General features: G+C 43.5%; 1 long non-coding RNA gene across 2 annotated transcripts in view; it reads right to left on the reverse strand.

Moving 5' to 3' along the window:
• The window catches only part of LOC306942100, a 74,042-nt gene that overhangs the window by 9,954 nt on the left and 38,458 nt on the right, over positions 1-25,630 (reverse strand). The window lies entirely within an intron of this gene.

Genomic DNA, 25,630 nt, shown 5'->3' on the forward strand with positions numbered 1-25,630 from the left:
TGCAAGCATGTATGCATATGAACAGACACAAAAATCTCCAGTGTTAATTTATCCATTTGTAACTCTGAACGTGTACAAATTGTGACCAAATGAACCCTTACGGGTCCATTGGTTACCGTGGACACGCACGCACGCACACATGCGCGCGCACACACACACATGCGCGCGCACACACACACACACACACACATGCGCGCGCACACACACACACACACATGCGCGCGCACACACACACACACACACACACACACACACACACACACACACACACACACACACACACACACACACACACACACACACACACACACACACACACACACACACACACACACACACACACACACACACACACACACACACACACACACACACACACACACACAGGTTGCAGTGTCAGAGACCCCCTGCATGGGTGGTCAGACTGAGGAGTCACTGTGATGATGTGAAGAAGAACTTCTACAAGCGAATACTATTCCAGCCAACAATATAAAAAATATGTGCTTTTTCATTCACTAACATACAAGCATTATTTAACTTGTAAGCTCTTGGGTTAAACTAATTCAAATTGTTTTATGTGTAGTAGCAGCTAGGAGGTGGAGGAGGAAAAAAAGAACAGATTCCAAGCGATGAGAGAGTCAATTACACAATGGTTTATTCTAATGACTAAGCTCTTAATCTGCCATATCGTATTTCAAAGCGAGGCGCTGTTGCTGACTAGCCGTGTTGTAAGCCAGGCTCCAGGAAGCACGACTTTTCATACAGGAGAGAAAACTTTTCATATGAAAGCAATTCCGTGCTTATGCTATATACGCTCGCGGAGGGGCATATAATAGCCGCGTAATCGCCAGAAGAAAAGGTTGGAGCTGTTGTGTGAACATCAGCATCATTAACAAGACAGAGAGTGCTTGTTTTCACGTAGGCCTTCGGTGCTCCGCTGGCATTTAGCCGGCATGTCAAGCCTCAGGTATGGCAAGATAAATAAGTGTCTTATGTCTTTTTTTCCTTTTTTTTTTTTTTGCTCTTGTGAGAGAGCTGCAGGCAGGGCTCCCTGTGGGGTGGTGCTCCCAGCTTCACGCTCCAGCAGTGCTGAAATAAAGCTCTGTTCGAGGCATTTCAACAGCGCTTAAAGTTGTCTATGGCCATGTAATTTATGAGTTGAGAGAGGCCTTGGGTTTTTAAGTTCACAACAACCTACAATCTCCCCCAGCATTCAAGGGTGGAGAAAAAGAGCCTGTGTGACTCACATAGGAAACTTACAACACTCCTTCAATTATTTGAAGCGGGTGTCAATCTCTGGGTGCCTGCGCCGCATTGTCCCCGCCAGGGTTCAGTCGCCAAATGTTGATGTTGCGCGACCTTAGAGTCATTGGGCGGTACATATATATGCTCTGTTGCATTGTGGGTGTTTTGTCACCTGTACAGCGGGGTCTGAAGCGAAGAGACCAATACGGACCAGAGCCGTCTCATTCAAGGACCTGTTGGTACGTCGACTCTGTGGGTGGTCATTACGTATGGACGGACAGACAGACAGACAATTTGTCTGTCAGACAGAGGTTGTCTGTCTGACAGACAGACCGACAGGTTGTCTGTCTGTCTGACAGACAGACAGACAGACAGACAGACATGCTGTCAGTCAGACAGGCAGGCATCAAGGACTGCCATTGGTTGCTGTTTTAGCAAACCACTGCATTGAGGAGAAACAAATATCAAACTGTGAATAATATGAGAAAGATCTCCGTCCCTTGACATTAAGAAGACAGGAAAACAGGCTCATTTCAATACAGGATCAATAATCAATTATTGTTAAAGAATGATATATATTATATATATATATATATTTCATTGCTGTGAGAACAAATATTTTCTCATTTTGAACTAACGTGTACCAATGCCCAAATTTCAATAATGATTATATTTCTAAAATGTCACTGAAAATGCATTTCTAAAAATTAAGCACAAAATGAAAGTGTATTGCTAAAAACTATGGCGATTCATTTTATGGAGTTACACAGTAAAATGTAGGACTGCATCAAAAAAAGGTTTTTTGATATAGAGAAAAGAAAAGAGTAAAAATACAATTTCTTGCCATTTTAACAGTTCAAACAATGATATATTATGTGTCTGGTTTGTGTAATATTGTCTTGTCTATGTAGATCACTTTGCGATAATACTGTTTTATTGTAGCTTAACCACAGTGTTTGTGAAATAATAAAACCCTCGCTATCAGTGAAAATGTATTTGAATTAATGATTAATTAATTCAGTTTATATTAGGCTATGTAAACAAAATAGACAATCTTTAAATATTCTTCTTCAATAAGAGAACACAATGATATGATTCATACTTTTCACAGATATATTAATAATGCATTATTTTGTGAGTCTAATGAAAAGGATTCATTAGACTTAAAAATCAACAACATCCCAACAATTGGTAAATGACTTAGAAAGTGAAATAACATTTTGTTGGGTTAATATTATTGACTTTTATTGAGGTTTGCTGGAGACTTGCCATTTCCTAGTTTTCCTGAAATAAATCATAAAGTATTTATTTTGATTCGTTATTAATTAATGAAAGAAATAGTCGTGTTTAACGATCAAATTTGTAAATCGATTGATTTGTTCGTGCAATACCTAATTTACAATTAGATTTCAAACAAAATGCCATAAAATAAAATACCTGAATGATGCTCATGAACAAATTATTATTGCATGACAGTTTGAATCCATAAACAAATGGATGACATGCCAACTCTTTGACATGTCATTGTTTACACCAACAATATGATGCACCATGCACATTTTAATTTATCCATGAATTGTAACCCTGAGCTTGTGCACATGTAACCAAATGGACATTTGGTTACAAGCTCAGAGTCAAATCAACACTTTTGTATATCGTCAGTTTTGTCACAATTCAATTCAATTCAAAGGAGCTTTACTGCCATGAGAAAATATATGTTTACATTGCCAAAGCAAGTGTCAAAATACAATAAAAACTGTTGAAAATGGGGAAGTATATACAGTTGGAGGGGGTACAGCATTGGCATGGCAACAGAGCCATGTCCCATTGCATTGTTATATAGCCTATATGAATTACAGGGTATAAAGCTTTTTGGAAACAAATAGCAGCATTTGTTTTGCAGTCACTTTGGGACAAATAGCATTTTTTTCTCAAGACAATTAAAATGATGTCACGTGAGGGACACCGTATTGGGACTGCAGGGGTCGTAGAATCTTCCGCACAGGGTCCTAAAAAAATAACGGTCCTAAAAACTTAAAAGCCAGAACAACAGAGAAGGTCTCCTTCATGGCTTCAGCGTTCAGTTCACCTTCTACCTCTCTCTGCCAGCGAGCGAGCGAGTGTCAACACCCTGCAAAACACCTTTGACACACAGGCTTGAGTGTGTGACGGGACGGGACGGCGTGAGTTAACCTATTCTGAACGGGAACCCCTTTTGGTGTTTCAAGCATTATGTTATACTTTAGCTATTGAAAAATAGCAGATCTACAAGCTCATAGCCGCTGCACTACGAGCTTGTAGATCTGCTATTTTTGAAAAATCGCGAAAATGTGGCGCAAATCTTTGATTATATGTTCTTTCAGAGCGAATCTTTGCTTCTGGGAGGTCCCTGGAACAACATATTTTCAGATGGGGGTCGGCGGCCAAATTCAGATAATTCTGCTGGTCCATGACATGAAATAGTTTGAGCACCACTGACATAGAAACATAGGTTTTTCAGAAAACTGTTAGGATTTAGAAGACATTTTTTTAATCGACCTCAGTCCAAAATGGGTTAACTAAACATTCCTGGGTGTTCCCCATATAGCAGCCAGCACATGTATGTACCACTCACACACCAACACTATACACACCACCCAGCACATGTATGTACCACTCACACACCAACACTATACACACCACCCAGCGCATGTATGTACCACTCACACACCAACACTATACACACCACCCAGCACATGTATGTACCACTCACACACCAACACTATACACACCACCCAGCACATGTATGTACCACTCACACACCAACACTATACACACCACCCAGCACATATATGTACCACTCACACACCAACACTATACACACCACCCAGCACATGTATGTACCACTCACACACCAACACTATACACACCACCCAGCACATGTATGTACCACTCACACACCAACACTATACACACCACCCAGCACATGTATGTACCACTCACACACCAACACTATACACACCACCCACCACATGTATGTACCACTCACACACCAACACTATACACACCACCCAGCACATGTATGTACCACTCACACACCAACACTATACACACCACCCAGCACATGTATGTACCACTCACACACCAACACTATACACACCACCCAGCACATGTATGTACCACTCACACACCAACACTATACACACCACCCAGCGCTGACCTGGCAGCTCCCATGCCCAGCCCCCCCCCCCCCCCGCCAAATAACACCCCCTCACTAAAAGGAAAAGAGAGAAATGTACAAATGCTTTTTGTTGTCGTTTTTTCTTTTTTTTACATATTTCTATGATTATTATTTCTATTATGTATTTATTTTTGTTATCGTTATTTCCGTGCGTTGTGTACAGTACTCTTGTCTGTCTGTCTGTCTGTCTGTCTGACTGAATCAGAACTAGAATCGCAGGACCAACTTTATTAATATTTATTGTCACATCACGGGTTAACAGGTGTAAAACAGTAGGTGAAATTAGTTTTTCTGCAAGCTCTATCTTTTTGACATTTCCATCAGAGAAAGAGAAGAAGGAGAAAGGGGGATCTATCTATCTAATTTATCATATAAACATTATACACATGTATTGGAGGTGGCTATATTCAAGTCCATATATAAATATATACGGCATGTGTTAGCTCGGTGTGTTTTGAGATGCGGTTAGGTTCGACGGCGATGCTCCACAAGGATTTGGGATTTGGGGAATATAATTCCAGCCCGGCTGCTTATCGCCACTCCCAGACTATTTGAGCGTTTTGGAGATGCGGAATCCCTGAGGGCAGATCGAAGGCGTCCTGTCCTGGGAGAACCACACATCAAATAAACACACACAAAACAACGTCTGTCTGTCTGTCTATCCAGTCGTAGACGAAGTACTCAAATATATGTTACTTGAGTAAAATAATCAATACTGCAATGTAGAAATACTCCGTTCCCAGTAGAAGTCAGGGATTCAAAATTTACTTGTACCAAGTACCAAAAGTAACAGTACTCATTATGCAGAATGTCCCATTTCACATGGGTTCAAAATGTATAAATATCTTTTGAACAAAAGACAATCTACAAGCTTGCAAAGCGATGCAGCGTTGTGAGGTCGTACTTCGGCAATTTTCAAATAGCTGATGTTAATGTTTTGTAATAAGAATCCAAATCTACAAAGTAACTAAACCTTTCAAATAATTGCAGTGGAGTAAAAAAAAGGAACAGTATAGGCCTATTGCAATTTGGAGAAAAAAACAACCTTAAAAACAAAATCTTCAGTACAGTACTTGAGTGAATGTATAGTTAGTTACTCTCCACACTGTGCCTGTCACACAGGGGCCATGCACCCAAGTCCTGACCCGGCGAAGGAGTCCATCTCCACCCCCGCCTTCCAACGCCAGGAAGACCGAGGGGGAGGAAGAGGAGGAGGAGGAAGAGGAGGGGGAGGAAGGAGGAGGAGAAAGAGGAAACCTCGTGTGGATGAAGGATCACTAATAGGGCAGTTGTTCTCAAAATCATTTTCAAGGCCTGGCCTAAACCAGTCATGGCCCTCAAAGTGGGGTCCGGGGACTCCCAGGGGGTCCCCAGCTAAAGGACAGTTTGGAACCAAATGGAACCAAATGTGTCTGTAACTCTGAGAGTGTACAAATGGAACCAAATGTGTCTGTAACTCTGAGAGTGTGCAAATGGAACCAAATGTGTCTGTAACTCTGAGAGTGTGCAAATGGAACCAAATGTGTCTGTAACTCTGAGAGTGTGCAAATGGAACCAAATGTGTCTGTAACTCTGAGAGTGTGCAAATGGAACCAAATGTGTCTAACTCTGTGAGTGTGCAAATGGAACCAAATGGACCTGTACACTCTGAGTTAAATGAACATTGATTTTACATGCCATTAAATGGGGGTCCGCAGACTAATGCATGTCAAACTGGGGGTCCTTGAAATTAAACGGGTTGAGAATCACTGCTATAGCCGTAATAATCTTCTCTTATGGGGGTCCACAGGCGATTAGTGTCAATTTGGGGGTCCTTGACATGATAAAGTTTGGCAACCACTGGCCTAAACTGATAGGTATTTGGCCACGGACGCCAATCTGGAAAGGTTTTTTGGTAGAAACCTCGGGATGCACAGAAACCTTGGGATGCACACGCAGATCCGACACACCAAAGGTCCGACATGCAGAAATCACCCGTCGCTCCCAACAATGCGTTGGTCCGACATGCGTTGCGCCGTGCTTGCGGTTAAGGGTAGATTAGGCCAGTGTTTCCCAAAGTGGGGTCCGGGGGCCCCTAGGGGTCCTTAAGGGAGTTCCAGGGGGTCCCCAGCTAAATGAAAGTTAGGAACCAAATGGACCCTTATGGGTCTGTAACTAACAGGTCCATTTGGTTCCATTTGTACACTATTTTACAATATAAATTGGGGTGTCAGAGATAGAAATGCCATTAAATGGGGGTCCGTAGACTAATGCATGTCAAACTAGGGGTCCTTGAAATTAAACGGGTTGAGAATCACTGCTGGAGCCGTAAAAAAATTCTATTATGGGGTCCCTGCACGGCATAGCTTTTCACATGGGGGTCCGCGGGCTAATAAATGTCCATTTGGGGGTTCTTGACATGAAAACCTTTGGGAAACACTGGACTATGGCTTTGGGTATAGGGTCTAATGACAGTCGGACCAATAGTATGTTAGGGTTAGGGTCTAATGACAGTCGGACCAATAGTATGTTAGGGTTAGGGTCTAATGACAGTTGGACCAATAGTATGTTAGGGTTAGGGTCTAATGACAGTCGGACCAATAGTATGTTAGGGTTAGGGTCTAATGACAGTCGGACCAATAGTATGTTAGGGTTAGGGTCTAATGACAGTTGGACCAATAGTATGTTAGGGTTAGGGTCTAATGACAGTCGGACCAATAGTATGTTAGGGTTAGGGTCTAATGACAGTCGGACCAATAGTATGTTAGGGTTAGGGTCTAATGACAGTCGGACCAATAGTATGTTAGGGTTAGGGTCTAATGACAGTCGGACCAATAGTATGTTAGGGTTAGGGTCTAATGACAGTCGGACCAATAGTATGTTAGGGTTAGGGTCTAATGACAGTCGGACCAATAGTATGTTAGGGTTAGGGTCTAATGACAGTCGGACCAATAGTATGTTAGGGTTAGGGTCTAATGACAGTCGGACCAATAGTATGTTAGGGTTAGGGTCTAATGACAGTCGGACCAATAGTATGTTAGGGTTAGGGTCTAATGACAGTCGGACCAATAGTATGTTAGGGTTAGGGTCTAATGACAGTCGGACCAATAGTATGTTAGGGTTAGGGTCTAATGACAGTCGGACCAATAGTATGTTAGGGTTAGGGTCTAATGACAGTCGGACCAATAGTATGTTAGGGTTAGGGTCTAATGACAGTCGGACCAATAGTATGTTAGGGTTAGGGTCTAATGACAGTCGGACCAATAGTATGTTAGGGTTAGGGTCTAATGACAGTCGGACCAATAGTATGTTAGGGTTAGGGTCTAATGACAGTTGGACCAATAGTATGTTAGGGTTAGGGTCTAATGACAGTCGGACCAATAGTATGTTAGGGTTAGGGTCTAATGACAGTCGGACCAATAGTATGTTAGGGTTAGGGTCTAATGACAGTCGGACCAATAGTATGTTAGGGTTAGGGTCTAATGACAGTCGGACCAATAGTATGTTAGGGTTAGGGTCTAATGACAGTTGGACCAATAGTATGTCGGAACTAAAGCCTGTACCTGAAACCTCGGCAGGGAAGCATAGTGTTGTTTCAAAAGTTTCAAATTTATCCCACGTTTTTCGAAACTAGCAGTGCACAACACATTGCATCGCCACGCGTAGTGAGCTTGGTGGTCGGCTATTTTCCAGTAGCTTAACTCTACACAACAGGGTTGAAGTGGTTAAACTGAAGGTGATGCTTTATTACAGTAACTCATTTAGCCGGTGGACCCCCTGGAACCCCCTCACGGACCCCTGGGGGTCCCCGGACCCTACCTTGAGAACCCCTGCACTATAGGGTCTGGTACAGACAGGAGATTGGTTAGAGCTGCACTACTGTATGTAACTTTTCCTCTTCTACCAGGGATTTGAACCTGCACAAGTGCTGACATTTTTACCATTGAGCTAATAGAGCCTGCCTGCTTGCTCAGGGGAGAAATTGAATCTTTGTAAAACTTTGTGTCAGATCCTGTGTCTAGGTGAGACATGACCTTTGACACGATCTAAGAACAGAGAGACAAAATACAACCACACCTTTGTATATATGTAAAGTTAGATTTTATTAACATACTCAGATTGGACAAAATTACACTAAAACTAAGTTATATTATACATAGTGCCGCTTTAAGTAGGCTACCAGCTTGATGTATGGACACACGCGCGCGCACACACACACACACACACACACACACACACACACACACACACACACACATTCACACAATGTGTCTCTCAGTCCAGGGCTGTGACCGGCGCATGGCATGGGTCAGGTATGACAACTATGTTTGTGGAGCCATCCATCACCCACCTTCCTCTCCTGAAACGGGAACCTTTGTTGGAAGCATACAGTTTGTTAAAGCCCATCCCCTCCTGCTGCAGCAGCAACTCTATTTCCTTATAGCCGGGCCGGGCTGAACCATTTATTGTCTTTTACGTTTGTTTTGTTCTTTATTCTGCCGTTGTTGTTTGTCTGTGAAGTGTTAACCCATTCAAACCGAGAAAGCATTTGTAAGTTTCCGTAATATAGCAAGATTAGTATCATTTTAACCATTATTTTATACTTTGGCTATTCAAAAATAGCAGATGTACAAGCTCATAGCGCTTCACTTTGTGCCACGCTATGAGCTTGTAGATCTATTTTTTTGAAAATTTTTGAAAATTTGTGCAAATCTCTTTTTTTTAACTCAAATCTTTGCTTCTGTTGGTCCCTGGCCCAAATACGTATCATTGCTGGGGTTCTTGACATGAAATGGTTTTGAGCACCACTGATATATACTGTAGCAACATATGTTTTTCCAGAAAACTGTTTATTTGATATACGATATTTTGTAGTATCGTCCTCAACGGGTTAATGTGTTTGGACGTGGAATGGTGGATACAGGGGTGTGTGTTGTCACTAGAGAGAGATTGTGAGTTACAGTTTGGGGACACCAGTGACCCTTATCGTGAGTGGCCAGGGTGAGCAAATAAACAGACTATGGGTAGAAGTCACTGTGCATATAAAATAAGGATTTATGGCTATATGACGTTAACAGATGATGCTGCTGGTTATAAAATGCATCGATTATTATCTGACATAATTTTATTTATTTACCATAATGTACAGCACTGAAATGAATGGACTGCTGCACGTTGCATGTTTATGTTCAAAATGAACACCAAGGTATGTATAGAAAATTTATATAATTTATTTCATAACACAAACTGCTTAGTTTCATAACTAGTTCTGAATATATAATATATTTTCTTTTAAACAATGACAAATGTCATTGTTGTGACTTTAGAGATTAACAGGTTGAATAGTTGGCTAATAGAAGTTCAAACAGAAGATGATCCAAGAAAAACCTGCTAGAATGACCTTATAACGCACGCACGCACGCACGCACGCACGCACGCACGCACGCACGCACGCACGCACGCACGCACGCACGCCTGAGTCACTGTGACACTTTGTTGACCAGCAACTCAAAGGGACACGCTGACATGAAAACCAATCTCAAAAGTCTCAAAGCAAACCAACAAAGTGAGGGTTGGTATGTTTGTCGAAGCACGTATACGTTTTTGAGCCCGTCTCTGCACTCCAGCCAGAAACTCAACCTTCATTTATCTCCTGACTTCTCCTCTGCCAGTGTGAGAGCAGATATCAGTCAAATGTTCCACGTTAATCATTCACCCGCGCTGCACCAAGCATCCTGCATCGAGTGACCACTTTGCCTGCTCTTGACTCGCATTTTCAACCGTAAAAAAACCCTTTTGCGGCGGCGTCGCCTCTCGTCTCCAGTTCTCATACAGTATTATTAGCTCTGGAGAAGAGGGTGGGGCGCAGACTGAACGGACAATAAAGAACCATTGGAACGCCGAAGGGAAATGGGAAGATAAGAGTTAGACCCTTTTAGTGTTTTATAAGAATGGGGCTGTGCAAACTTAATTCCGTCTTTAAGATAAATGTGTTGGCCCCTTCTTTGTGAAAGCGGAATTCTTGCTTTACTTTTTTTTTTCCTTTCCCGCCCCCATCCCTAAAGCCCTCTTTGACAGCCTTGAAATGAGAGCTGGGGTTTTTCATTGATGGAGTGCAAACTGAGATTAGGGCCTGTTAATTAATTATGGTCCTCCAACTCATGATGAAAGACTTATTGTGTTCATTACCGTCCAGCCAATCAGGTGCATCAAAAGTCATGAAATCATGGAAATGTTGGCATTACACTTTTAAATTCACTATTTCTTCTATCAACATGTATTAAACCCTATATAGATTGTTGACTGGGGTGCCCCGGGGCTCTATACCAATCCCCCTCCATTTCCCATCTACACCAACTATAAATTGCCACAATAACCAATCTACAAGCTCACAACCCGTCACAATGTGACGCATTATGAGCTTGTAGATCGTCTATTTTCGCCACAAGTTCGCCCCCCAGAATAGGGACAGTATTAACCTATTAAAACCAGGAAAGGATTTAAAACAGTGGTTCTCAACAATAGCAGAGCGTGCACATCCGCCATGTTTGAAATATCTTGAAAGTGGAGGTCCTTGGCACGAAAAGGTCTGAAAACTAGCTGATTTAAAAAGGGATTTGTAGAATCGGTCTCAGGTCTTAATGGGTTAACAGCGCTACCACTCATCATCACAGCACACACACGCTCCGACCCATTCATTCTGAGAGATTCATCAAAACGACATAAATGTGTATGAGATTAACCCCGTGCGTGTTGTGTTTATCCTCTACAGATGCACGCGGCGGCCATCCGACCAGAAACCCGTGACCCCATCAACCCGCCGTCGCCCCCGCAGCGCGGCGGGATCGAGGTCAAAGGCACCTTCCTGTGTCAATGTCACCTGGCGTTATGTGTGCGCCCGCCCGCCCGACCCCCCGCGTCAGTCCGCCCGCCCACCGCATGAAATATCAACGACCTGTCTGCCGCGTATAGGATATGAAAACGAAATATCAAAGCCTCTGTCAGCGAGGGCCGAGGCTGAATGGGAACAAAAGAGAGGGTTCTCCCGTCAATGATTAACTGTTCTTAAAAGCCCCGGCTTTTGTATTCCCATGGAGCCCGGGCTATCTGGCCGCCATGTGACATGCTTGCAGCATTTTTCGAGCAGATTGGGGGAAAGCTAGTGAGCAAACACAGGTGCTTTGGAGCAACGACGTCGACTGGTGTCAGGGACAACCACAAACAAGAGCAGCTATGCCTGAGCTAAATGAACCCCCTCCTCCCCCCTCTCCCCCACCCCTCTCTCTCTCTCTCTCCCTCTCTCTCTCTCTCTCTCTCTGTCAGTGTTTAGCTCATTTGCTCGCCCTCTGTGCGTCTTCCTGGTGGTGGAGCAGGCTCCCCGCGTTACCCCCTTACTTACTACCCCCCTCGAACCCCGAAGTCTGCCTGCCTGCCTGCCTCGGCCGCGCTTGCTTCACAGCCTCACACACATGCACGCTACACGCGCGCGCTGCGCGCACACACACACACACACACACACACACACACACACACACACACACACACACACACACACACCAACGCACACACACTCCAAAGAAACAAACAAATAAAAGTGAGGAGTGTGGAAGCTGTTCTTTGAGGTGGTGGTACTTCGCCGCGGTGGCGACTAGTGGGAGAGCAAACAAATTAATGGCGGTTGGAGGTTTTCACTTTCCAAACCAAACCGAATGTTCTTTTAGCTCAAGTGGGGCAATTCCAGTGACCCTGGTGTCAAACAGTGTGTAGAGAGGTTGCACACTCTCACACTCCAGGAATCCCATATAAGGGGCAATAAGAGACCTAGAGAGAGGGGTACAAAGATGACCTTATGCTGCACGAGGGTGCAACATAAGATCAACATAACGGTTATCAAAATAACGGTAGTGGGTCACACACACCAAGACTTCAGTTCAAAAATATTTATTGCATTTTTGAACAGGGACAAACGTTTCGGCTATCCAGCCTTCATCAGTGTGAAGCCGAAACGTTTGTCCCTGTTCAAACAATATTTGTATATGTTTTGAACGGGTAGCGCACCTACAGTCAGAGCGCGGTGGTCACATGAAGAGTGAAGGAGTAACCTAAAATAATGTTAAGTGACAGGGGGTCAAGGAATTGCATATTTCTTTCTTTGTTGACGAGGGCTTGGACGATATGTATATCAATATTATGATGTGAGATTAGATACGATCTAGGATTTGGGATATCCCAGATGGCTAAGAGTTGTCATCTCCTGGTTTCAAGCACTTATACACCCTATGTTATACTTATACTAAAAAGGTAGAAAATGTTAAAATAAAAAGTAGCCAATCCACAAGCTCACAACACGCCACATCGCAACGTGCCGTGAGCTTGTAGATCTGTCCATATCGCCCAGCCCTATAACGACTGCTGTAGGAAAACTGTAGAAATCCTCAGTTACAAATGGATAAATTACATCTATGGATTTTAGTAGTGAAAGTGTAACTTTGTGTACGTGTGTGTGTGTGTGTGCTAGTTGAATGTATTTTGATCACAACTCCCCCCCCCCCCCACACACACACACACACATGTACATGTGTGAAGCACTTAGCCTTTTAGTGCAGGCCAGCCTGCATGTGTGCGTGGCGTTAACTTTGATAAGACAATCAGATGATAGGACGCCGTTATCTTAACGCGGGCTTTCCGGGGCTGCGAGACAAATGAACAGCGCACGATAACGCGAACAAAAGCCTCGCTTGTTATTGGCCAGTCGCTGAAAGGTGAGAAAAAAAATGCCAGGATAGAAGGGAAGAAAAAAAACACAAACACATACTACGTCAGGTGCAGACGTCCATTTCATTTGGAATGTTTTATATGGCCCATGCAGGCAGCCCAGGTCAATGGGACAACTTATTTTTTTATCATTCAAATATTTAGATTGTCTGCTTGCTAGGCGGGTGTTTTGGATTTGTGCCGTCTGCAATTAACCTGAGCCCGTAAAGCTGTTATTATCACCAGGGGGAGATGATAAAAATGGTTCAAAACAAACACTCCAAATAAACTGGACAGGAAATTAAAGTTGTAAAGGAGGGGGGGGGGGGGAGTTGGGGTGGGGGGGGGGGAGAGAGAGAGAGAGAGAGAGAGAGAGAGAGACAGACATACAAACAAACAGAAAGGAATAGAACAGATGGAGACATGGACCATCACATTGGGGGGGGGGACACGCGCACACGCGCGCACGCGCACTCCCCCCCCCCCCCCCCCCACAGACAGACAGACAGACAGACAGACAGACAGACAGACAGACAGACAGACAGACAGACAGACAGACCGACAGACAGGTCAGAAGTATAGTTTAGAGACCAGAGGCTGAATGTACACTCCAGGATTCATTAAAGAGTTTGTTTGCTCTAGTCCCCCAAAAAATGATTGGAAAAAATATTGGTGCCACCGAAGTGAAAAAAGAAAAAAAAGGAAAGGAAAGGAAAACAAAAAACTTGAAACCTTGTGAGAATTGTATGATTAATACTAATAGCCTAATTAAAATGTATTATCATGTATTGTCTTGATGCGATTACAAAACGAAATAAAAATGTCTCACCCCCAAAAGTATGTGTTACTAAGTAAACTAAGTAAAAAAAAGTATTCTTAATTCATTTAAAACATGTTTCCACATCTCACTTCACGGTCTTAAGGTCCTGTTCAAGGGTTTTGAAACTTTGTGTGAATGCAAACAAGTTAATAATAAAAGTGGTTAATATAGTTTTAGGGTATATATCATTTGGCTCTGTATTGGTAAAATAAAGTACACAGTAGGTACTGATAAAGTAAATACAAAAATGTGTGGATTTTGTGGTTGTCACAAAATCCCAAGGGCACACCTGGACTTGTCTCACAGCACACAGGTCTAGAGCACTGGTCTTTCCCCTCCAACCAGTGGTCCGGGGACCACCAGTGGTCCTTGAGGGGGTTCCAGGTGGTCCCCAGCTAAATGATGGAGAGTTGGTAACCAAATGGACTCTTATATAGATCTTTAACTCTTGAGAGCGTAAAATGAAACCAAACATTTGGTTTCATTTCACGCTCTCGGTCTGATCTCCAGCTCCGCTGCCGGGCCGCCTGTGAGGATTGACCCTCCGTGAGCGGAGTGTGATCAGAGGAGTTACTAAATCCTCACTTTCAGGGAGGAGGTGTTACTGTAATTCACAGCACAGGCCTGTGTTGTGGATCAGCTAAGGCGCAGAGGGGGGGGCCTCCCCCTATAGCCCAGCCATCTCGAGAGGGGATTTGAGACAAACATCTTTTGGTTGGTTACCTCAGCCATTGTGTGTCCTTGGCAGGCAGAAAGTTGTCCGGGACCCATTGTCGGACCGTACCCGCCCCTCTCTCTCTCTCAGACCAAACCTGCAGCTCAATCAAAGAGAAGTTTTCCAGTAATGAGGTGTATTATAATAAAGAGATGAAAGCTGCACTGAACATAAGAGCCGCATGCTTTTGAAAAAGCCCTTTTGATCTCGTCGACGGGCACAATTGCTCGAATCTGAAAAGAGCAAAGTGTTCTGTTAAAGCAGCGCCGCACCGCATTAACCCCGTGTCTTTTGACGGGCCCCACGCAGCACCAATAGAATGAAGTCATATTCCATGCCATGGAAAATGGAATTCATGATGAGTAACCAACGGCCTTCTAGAGAGGAGGGGTACCTGCTTCCTTTATGTGTTGGCATCAGTTAGCCTCAGTAACACACAGTCAGTGGTGGAAAGTAAGTACATTTACTTAAGTACTGTACTTTTTAAGTACAATGTTGAGGTATTTGTACTTGAGTATTTCCAATTTCCAATACGTTTACTTCTACTCCACTACATCTCAGAGGCAAATATTGTAAATTTACTCCACTACAATTATATGAAAACTTTAGTTACTAGTTACTTTGTAGATTTGCTATTTTCAAAAGACTTTCAGACATCTGGAAACTTGAAATGGGACATACATTCTGATTAATAAATACTTTTGGTCATTTAAGTACATTTCGATACCAATACTTTTGTACTTTAACTCAAGTAAATCACAGTAACATACAGAGTGTTCATTTAATCACACTTTTGTTCCTCGTTCTGTGGGCGAACATCCAGCACAGATAGCCAATCTATAAAGCTCACAGTGCATTGTAACATTTGTGAGCATATATATTTTTGCCGAGTACAGAGCCCTGGGGATCCCCCTGGTCACGTAAGTGGGCCTATATATAATATATAGGGTTAAAGTGGTTATAGTTCATTAACTCTCAGAGTTATATTAACACTCAGGCTTTTACTGTGTATTCAAGTGTGTGTCCTTGTGTTGCACTTATACGATACTATAAACACACTTATTTATTTCTACACAAAATGTGGACATCTTCAACTTCAAGTCTTTTTTTAAGAATAGGGTACTATACTACTTTTCAATGATTATGAAATTAAATTGACATATCGTCTTTTGGTTCGCGCCACGTTTCGCTCGACAGCAACGATATGCACTGCGGGTCCGTAAACATCCTTATAATTTAACGTTAAAATAATTGTCTCTCGTCCCTTCATCGTCGCCATGATAGAAACCATGGTGGCAGTGGCTCAGGGGTAGAGTGGCCGGAAGGTGAACCGTGAGGTTCCTAGTTCGATCCCGTTGCTCCCCACTGAGCCCCAGAGTTAGTGTCGTTGAGCAAGACTCTGAACCCCTAATTGCTCCCTATGTGGAGGTTGGTACCTTGCATGGTTTCCTGAGTGTGTGTGAGTGGGTGAATGTATGCACAATCTATGTAAAGCACTTTGGATAACAGCGCTATATATAAATGCACCATTTACCGTTTTATCCCTGCAGAGAAGACAGTACTTCACCGTGATAGATCCCTGTGTGCGCACATGCAGCAGAGAGACAGTACTTCAAAGTGGACCTTGTTGTTTTTATGAAGAGTGATAAAAGGTTAATGGCGCGGTGGTAGGAGGTGGTCAGGGGTCAGCGCAGGGACGACTCCGTCCCCCTCCCCCCCAGTCCCCCCACCCACCCCGACCCCCCCATGCAGTCTCCGTTAAGTAAGTGCATGGGCCGCCCGCCCGTCGCTATCTCTGTCCATCAGCCAGCCAGACGGCTGCCTCCCAGGACAGCGCTAATAAAAGGTGTTTGTATTCACAGGGAGGCATCATTCAGGGTTCAAGGTTTCTATCATCTTGTGTACGGGTAACATAAGAGCAGTGCTTCTCAAACTGCTATGTATTTGGCCGCGGACCGACCCCCATCTGTGAAAATATTTTGTGCCAGGCCAGGGACCCCCCTACAAGATTTGTGTTGTTAAAATCTTTCAAAAATACAGTATATTGCCTCCCCCTGGCCAGCCAGGGCGTCTGATGGAGGGGAAAGGAACTATAACTGGTTGGAATAACGTGTTCCTTCTATACACGCTGGCTACATCCAACCGGGGAAACTACCCCCTGTCGGATGAAAAGAAGCAGCTTGGACTCCTTGTGTATAGAAGGAAACATGAGGTCAGTCCGTTGCTCTCCCCAGGTTGGCAGAGGGAGTGCAGTGCCCAGGATTACATTATAAAATTGACACTTGGTGAAAAAAAGGGTTGCAAAATCGTGGGATAAAAATGTAGAAAAGAAAAATACATTATATTCCATGCAATCATGTGACAGCTTGTGAGCATGTAGATCGGCTATTTTCAAACAGAGAATGCATTATAGTGGTTAAACTGATTTTGATGCTATATTAGCCGTGTATAAAAACTTTCGTACACCTGAATAAAAACTTTAAAAGCTGGTGCGTATATAGGCAAACAAGTGCACATCAATAATACAAAGGAATTTGCCCGCACACTGCCGTACTGCATGGTACATGAGCAGATTTATTAGAAGAAGCAACGTTTTGGTCACTGATGACGTTCTTTCTTCAGGCATGAGGATATGCTATATTTTGCTGTGGACCCCCTGGAACCCCCTCAAAGACTCCACTTCGAGTTCCACTTCATAAGAGTGTAGAGACGGTCAGCACGCCAGCCAGGTAGCTCCCATTTGCAAAGAGTTATGTGACGTTTCAAGCACTAAATCTCTTCCTGGAGTCTGAGAAAAGGGCCTTAGTGCCGGAAAATAAATCTCTGCAAATGGGAGCTACCTGCAGGTCTGTGGATGTTTTTTTGATTCAACATGGTGAGCTTTTCTGGGATCAAGCACCCTCAAAGCATACCTACCTAATTACACGCACATCGACAATGGGTGCTGCTAGGCCCCCAAAAAACCCTAACATTTAGAAGTAGTGCCTTCACTTCAACTTTATGTTCGATCAGCAATGGACCTTCTTCAGGTCATTTTATCCCCTTGCTGAATTGAATACACATATAGGAACACAATGGAATCAAGCCATCAGGGCTTTTTGTGTCATCCTTTTAGCATTATTGTATAACTGTAACTGTGTGTACTTTGTGCAAACTGTTAATAAAGTATTCAATCAATCAACCATGTCCCCAAGCTTACTTTTCTGTCATTCGATGTCTTGTACTGCTGTGTTGTGTCTTGTATTTGATCTAAATAAAGTATGTAATAAAATAGAAAATAAATAAAAGATCATCCGTGTCCCCCACTGTGTACCACTCCCACAAACGCAGCAGGTGAGCCTCGTCACTCTTGAGGAAGTGTTTTTTTTTACCAGAATAATCCCCTGTCTAGGTTTATAGGTTGTCACCTATACTGCAACGTTTTCTGCAAAAAGTGCAAACTTAACTAAATCCATAGTGATACCAATAGTGTACCACAAAACAAGTTAATATTGACTGAACTGACTGACTGACTGACTGACTGACTGACTGATTGATTGAATACTTTATTAGTCAGCAATGTAAACTGTAGGCTACAGTCAGACATTAAGGCTAAAAGGGTAATACTGTACCAAAAAAAGTCATGGAGACTGTGGTCCTCATGTATTCAATTCATCAACATATAACAAAATGAACACAATAATACAACACATATTTAGCCTCCTGATAGATGCAAGGCCAGTTTTGAAAGAAATCAGTGATTCACATAATGTTATGGTGTGTCACTCAGGGGCAGAGTAGTAGAACGAGTACTTTTGTTCCAAATCTGGGACAGCGTTTGTGTGGCTGTGGGTGTGACTCACTTTGGAGAAGTAGTTAAGACAGCTATGAGGGTATTGAGGGCACTGTCCCTTTGACTGTCTTATACAAAATATACACCATATACAAATCTAACGGTCTAACGGGATATACCAGGACAACTGTTAAGTGCACCTGCATGGACAGTTGGGACACCGATCCACAGAAACAACTCGCAACAGAAGAGTATTTTCAACTGCCAGTCAGGATGGGTTTATCGAGCACACTCCCAGCTCTAGGATGTGTGCGTGTCTTTTGTACGGTTCGCGTATACATTAGACAGTAGAAATGTTTACTCAAGACATTGTAGCAGCATTAACCCATTTTGGGCGGGAACCCCTTTTGGTGTTAGCATTATGTTATGCTTTAGCTATTGAAAAATAGCAGATCTACAAGCTCATAGCGCGCCACCGAGTGGCGCGCTACGAGCTTGTAGGTCTGCTATTTTGCTTTTTCAGAAAACTGTCAGGATGTAGAAGAAATTTTTAGAATCTGATCTCAGGTCAAAATGGATTAATAGTAATAATAACAGTAAACGTATATACTGGCTGCTATTGAGCTCAGGTACGGTATAGAGAAAGGCCTTCAGTGCAGGTGGTAGTTAACGTCTCTGACAGTTGTTTGATATTTCCCTGGTCGGATCCTTCACGAGCCTGATAGTAGCCTGATAGTAGCCTGATAGTAGCCTGATAGTAGCCTGATAGTAGCCTGATAGTGGCTATTTAAACAGTCTTGTGGCTGCGGAGCCGTTGTCTATGTGAAGCGGTCCGCGACTGGGGTGGCTACTATCTATGTTACTGTTGAATGAAACAAATTAGCTCCCGCGGTAGCATGCATGCACGCGCACGCACGCACGCACGCACGCACGCACGCACACGTGCAGTCGTGCACACAGTAAAGAAGGCTTTCACATCATACTCTTGTTGGATGAGTCGCCATAGTTACCCACCAAATATTTGGGAGTCGTCATGGTTACCACTGTGAGTCAAGACATACCTGGAACTCCATATATGGAGCTAACTGACATAATATGCCTGACATTATAGACTCCATTTTTTGGGAATGACTGACATTAGGACGCCATATATGGATATGACGGACTCATGGCGAAAGAGCCAGGATGACACAACAAGCACCGTAGCCAACGAAATAAAAGGCACCGATACCTCAGACATGGTGAACGCGGTTTGTTTTTGTTTGTGACCGAGATAAAAGCGTTCTGTGTTTGGTGTGTCGCAGCAGCGGTTCTCAAAGTGCGGCTCGGGGACCACCAAGGGTCCTTGGTGGGGGGTGCGTGGCTCAAAAAACGAAGCCACTACTGTGCAAGTGTGCATAGTACACACACTCGTACTGTACAGGCATACTTTCAACACTGTGACCAGTAAAGGTATTCACATGTTTTACTTAAGTAAAAGTATCAATACTGCTATGTGGTGATAAATCTATTTGAGTAATCGCAGATCTACAAGCTTGTAGATCGGCTATTTTCAAATGGCTGAAATGTATAGGGGTGAAGCGGTTAATGTATACTTTGTAAAAAATAATCAAAATCTACAGTAAAGTAGCTAGTGTTTTCAAATAAATGTCATGGAGTAAAAGTATAATATTTGCCTCTGAGATGTAGTGGAGTAGAAGTAAAGGTACTGGAAATACTCAAGGAAAGTACAAAGACCTCAAAATTAACTTAAGTGTGCTCTTAACTAAATGTACTTAAGTTACTTTCCACCACTGACTGTGATCTACAAGCTCACAACAGATCTGAAAATAGCAGATCTGCTATTTCCACAATGAATAGCCAGGTGTTGCCTTGAGATTTATTTGAACTTCGCTACTGGTGTGCTTTGGGCACAAAACGTTTTAAAACCAGCTGTAGTAGACAGAGCACAAAGTGTAATTATCTTCTATCATATGGTCTGAACAAGCGTGGTGGGTAACAACAAGAAGAAGTAGGGTCTTGCCTTACTTCAAAGAAAAATAAGGGACACCCGGAAAAAACATAAAATCTCACTATATAAATGAAATGTACACCGTTTGTATATCATATTAACCACTCTCAATAATCTGAGGGGGGAACATTATAGCCAGAAATAAACCGATCTATAAGCTCACAACGAGTGTGTGAGCTTTTAGATTGTTATTCTTGGCAAAGAGATGTGGTGTAGCGTAGACAGATAAATGCAGATCAACTCTGGGGTTAAACCCACCAGACTCTAGAGTGTTTAAGTGGTGAACAACCTGTATTAAAGTATGCAGTGTGAATATGAGCTGTTTGAACTTGTAGGACGTGTGTGTCATTGATTGATTCCCCCAAATATGGAACAAAGTGTGTTCAATAAAGGGACACGTCGACTCCGTGTTCCAAAGGGACGGTTGGCAACCCTAGTAAGCAGGTGTAACCTATACACCGACTGCACACACGCACATATACATCCAGACAGAAAGAGTCACAGATGAGCCCCCAACCTAACCTCCCACCCTGTCCCTGTACCCTCCCAGTGACCTGCCAAAGAGCTGCTCTCCTCCCCGTACTGCACACACCCTCCCTGTTGCACATAACCAAAACCCATTAGCGAGCATTAATTTTCCACATGGAGCGATAAGACAAAAGGTGTGCTGCCCAGGTAATGGAGAGAGGGGGGAGGGGGGGGGGGGGGGGGTGGAGAGAGAGAGGTGGAGACCTTTAGGCAGCCTTCGTCATGCCTGAAGTGCAGCAAATGACGGGCGCGCAGCCAGCGGCACATTGCATCCCACGCACACACACACACCTTATACAGCTGGCAGATGATGCCTCTCGTTGAATCCAATATCTCGCTCTATTCAGCGAACTGTCTGCCTCCCTTTTATGAGTCCAGCCTCCCGATGCCTTCCGTTCAATTACTTAAGTCAATATGGATCCATTGAGCTCCAACATATGAGTCAAATCATAAAGTGTGTATAGGAGAGAGAGGGGGAGGACACCCGGAGGACGGCTGTTATGGGACCTGCACCGAGGCGCCGCGCTGAAAATTACACTGGGTGATTTGCAAAGCCAGGAAGTAAACAAAAGGGAAATGTGGAAGTAATAATTTCTTGGATACGATGCCAATGAGAAAACCATGCTGGGAACCACACTCCTGTTGGGTTACAATATGCAGGGACCACACTCATGGTGGGTTGTGTCAGTACAACAAAGAACCACACTTCTTGGTTTGGTGTCAGTATGAACAGGGCCAGATCTACCATGGGCACTTTGGGCCCCACTAATCTGATTGAAATAAATGGTGTCTAAAATTAAATTGTGTTTTATTGTTGGTGAGAATGCAGCTGAAAAGTGTAATCGTGTGTAAAGCAGCAACAATGCGCTTGATTGGCTGTTGTTCAAGGTGGGTGGGCCCACTGGGCTGTGTGAGGTCAGGTGGAGAGGTGATTCTGGTGGAATAAAAGACGTGAGTCCGCCATCCAGCATTGCTTTGCTTTCATTTTTCACGCACAGCACGTCAGGTGGCTCGACAAAAAAGGTAAAAACACCGAAATACACTAGCACTGGTGCTTGGGTCAAATACAAATAATGTGTTTGTTACTGCCTAACTGTCACTGGGTATGTCCTGAGTATGAAGTCTAATTTATAGCACGACGGTGTCGGCCTAGAATAGCAGACCTACAAGCTCACTGTGCACTTGCTTGTAGGCAAGCGACACGGTCGCAAATCAGGCCTATAATCGTGTAAATCAGTCCTATAACAGGAACCACACTCCGTGTGGTTTGTTGTCGGTACAACAAGCAACATGCATTCATCAGCAAGAAGAGAATGGAAGAGGATTGGTTAAAGATATAAAGATTCCTGCTCTAATAATTAAGAGACCATCTAAAACTCTGTAGTGTAATTGTGAATAGGAGAGCATATTATGCACCTTGATACATGTAGGGCTGTCTGTCACGATTATGACATTGTACTGGCTTTAGGCTTCGTAAACAAAAGGTGCACAGGGCACATATGACAAATAACCATTTAATAACTTCATATTGAATAGAGGTTAATGCGCGTGACATCATCATCATACCTGGAAGTTATGCAAGAATGCCTACTGAGTGGCAAAAAAACTACTTTTCTGGCCTTGACAGTCCATACATCCAAACAGAAATCTGATTGCATTAAACTACGTTAAACGACATTAAACTCACTTTGCTAAGTCACTTTGCCACTCGATTTCCCATTCTCCCTCTATTATAGCTCTAAATGTGTGATGCGCTTTGAGCTTGTAGATCGGCTAATTCCACTGCTTTGAGCGTAGATCGGCTAATTCCACTGCTTTGAGCGTAGATCGGCTAATTCCACTGCTTTGAGCGTAGATCGGCTAATTCCACTGCTTTGAGCGTAGATCGGCTAATTCCACTGCTTTGAGCGTAGATCGGCTAATTCCACTGCTTTGAGCGTAGATCGGCTAATTCCACTGCTTTGAGCGTAGATCGGCTAATTCCACTGCTTTGAGCGTAGATCGGCTAATTCCACTATTTTTGAAAAATCTGAAAATATTTCAACATGGTCAGGATTACGACGATTATGCAAACAATAATTGAGATAATCTCAAATATGTACGATTAGACGACTATGTAATAACTGCGACAGGCCTATAGCCTATACATGCATTTGTGAGCATGTGTGCCCCAGCCAGCCAGCAGCTGTTGTTGCATGCGTGTGTATGCGTGCGTACACACACACACACACACACACACACACACACACACACACACACACACACACACACACACACACACACACACACACACACACACACACACACACACACACACACACACACACACACACACACACACACACACACACACACACACACACACACACACACACACACACACACACACACACACACAGGTAGCAGCTGGGCTGGCTCACCTGTTGTATTAATAGACTGGAGTCAATCCCTTCCTTCAGCAGCAGAGTTATGGACCAAAGCAGCCAAAGAGAAACGGAACAAAAGAATGATGGAGGGAGGCGTGTGTGGGGGAGAGAGAGAGAGGGGTGTGGAGATGAGGGGGAGGGGGGAGGGGGTGAGGAGATTTTAAGAGAGAGAACGAGGGGGAGGGGGTGAGGAGATTTTAAGAGAGAGAACAAGGGGGAGAGGGGTGTGGAAACGAGGGGTGTGGAGGTATGGTTTAAAAAATATATAGACAAAAATATATATCCATTTTTCTCAGGGGATGGTTTCCTGGAGTCAGTCTGAGCAATCAGACAAGACAATTGGTGGGCAAGGCTTTTGGGTGATAGAGAGATGACAATACTGATAAGATAAGAAGGCGGTTGGAAGATTTTCCGATCGTGTGTGTCTGCTGTGTGTGTGTGTGTGTGTGTGTGTGTGTGTGTGTGTCTGTGTGTGTGTGTGCACGCGTGTGCGTGCGTGTCAATTTGAGGGTGCATGCTCACTCTTGTGTTCTTTTGGCATCAGCACCAGCCTTCAACGAAGTGAGAAGACCCAAGGGATGGAGGGATGAAAGAGAGAGATAGACAGAGAGGGTAGAAGAGAGAGATTAAGAAGATAGGAGAGATGAGAGAGAGAGACAACAGGTCTGTCATTTTACACCAGCCTTGTTCATTCTCTTTACCCCTTCCGTCCTGTTTCTCTCCTCCTCTCATCTCCACTCTCTAGGCTACCTTTTCTCTCTCTTTCTCTCTCCCTCTCTTTCTTTTCTGTTCTTCTCTCTCTCTCTCTCTCTCTCTCTCTCTCTCTCTCTCTCTCTCTCTCTCTCTCTCTCATATGAGATATACGCTATGGCAGGGGTTCTCAATGTTTTTGGCTGGGGACCCCCGGAAATGCTTTGGCCGTGTCTTGCGGGGCATGCACGGTTTGAGAACCCCTGCACTATGGAGTGCTATGTCTACATAAAATGCAATCTAAATTACATAAGTTTAGCTTGTTGGGGCTAGTGCAAGTGCTACGGCAAGTGCTACGGGCTAAGATAGAGTCTGAAGAGGTGGGTTTTCAGACTACGGTGGAAGATTGGGAGTGAGTCTGCAGTTCTCATTGCAATGGGAAGTTCATTCCATAGTTTCGGAGCCAGAAGGGAGAAGAGTCTGGGACGTGTGGACAGAACATGACGTAATAATAATAACACGTGACGTGCTCCATGTGAAAATGTTGTCAAAAGTAAAATAAATATATATTAGTGTGGGGGGAAAAGCTTGAAATAAAATGATGACCGTTAAGGCCTTTATACGTTGTCGTGCACAGTGTCTGCGAGGTATCCAGAAAGAGAACGTGACGTTACCCCATTGAAAGCAATAGCGAAAGAGAAAACCTCTCAAGATGGCGCCACCTGTCCTTTCCTCAAGGTCTATTGTGAGCTTGTAGAGTGGATGTTTTTGATGTGTGACACCGAATCCTGCTTTTAAGATCATTAATGTAAAATATTGATTACAAATATTTAATAGAAATGAATGCCTTCTTATACTAAATGTATATTGTTCTGGAGAGGTGGGTGGTCCTTAAAGGTAGGGTAAGTGATTTTCTTTGGTTAAAATAAGTGTTAAATACAAATAGCTCTATATTGTGATAGTACTCATTGTATAGAGCAGAGTGTTTGTTCAGTAACAGAAGCCTCCATGTCTCTCCAGCTTCTTATTAAACAGAAAATGGATTTTCAGGTCGAGATACCAATTATATCCAATCAGGATAGAGAACTCAGTGAGTCAGGATACAGATTAAACAAGTGGAATTGTAAGGGGTGACACAACTAAATGAGCAGACAAAAATTGGAACTGGAACACTATACAAATTAAGCTGATAAAATGCTATACTTTCTCCTGATTGGCTGAAACTTGCCACCTACCTGAAAATGTATTTTCTGTTGGAGAGACAGGGAGACCCCTGTTATTGAACAAACACTCTATAGCAGGGGTTCTCAACCTTTTTGGCCGGGGACCCCCGAAAATGCTTTGGCAACGTCTCGGGACCCCCGCCCCGCCCCCTCCCGACCCCCAATATAAATTGACTGCTACAATAACCTTAATAATAGAGACAATACACCATAAATAAATACTGAAACCATCATTAGGGAAGGTGTA

This window comes from Electrona antarctica, assembly GCF_951216825.1.
Source record: "Electrona antarctica genome assembly, chromosome: 18".
NCBI classification, from domain to species: Eukaryota; Metazoa; Chordata; class Actinopteri; order Myctophiformes; family Myctophidae; genus Electrona; species Electrona antarctica.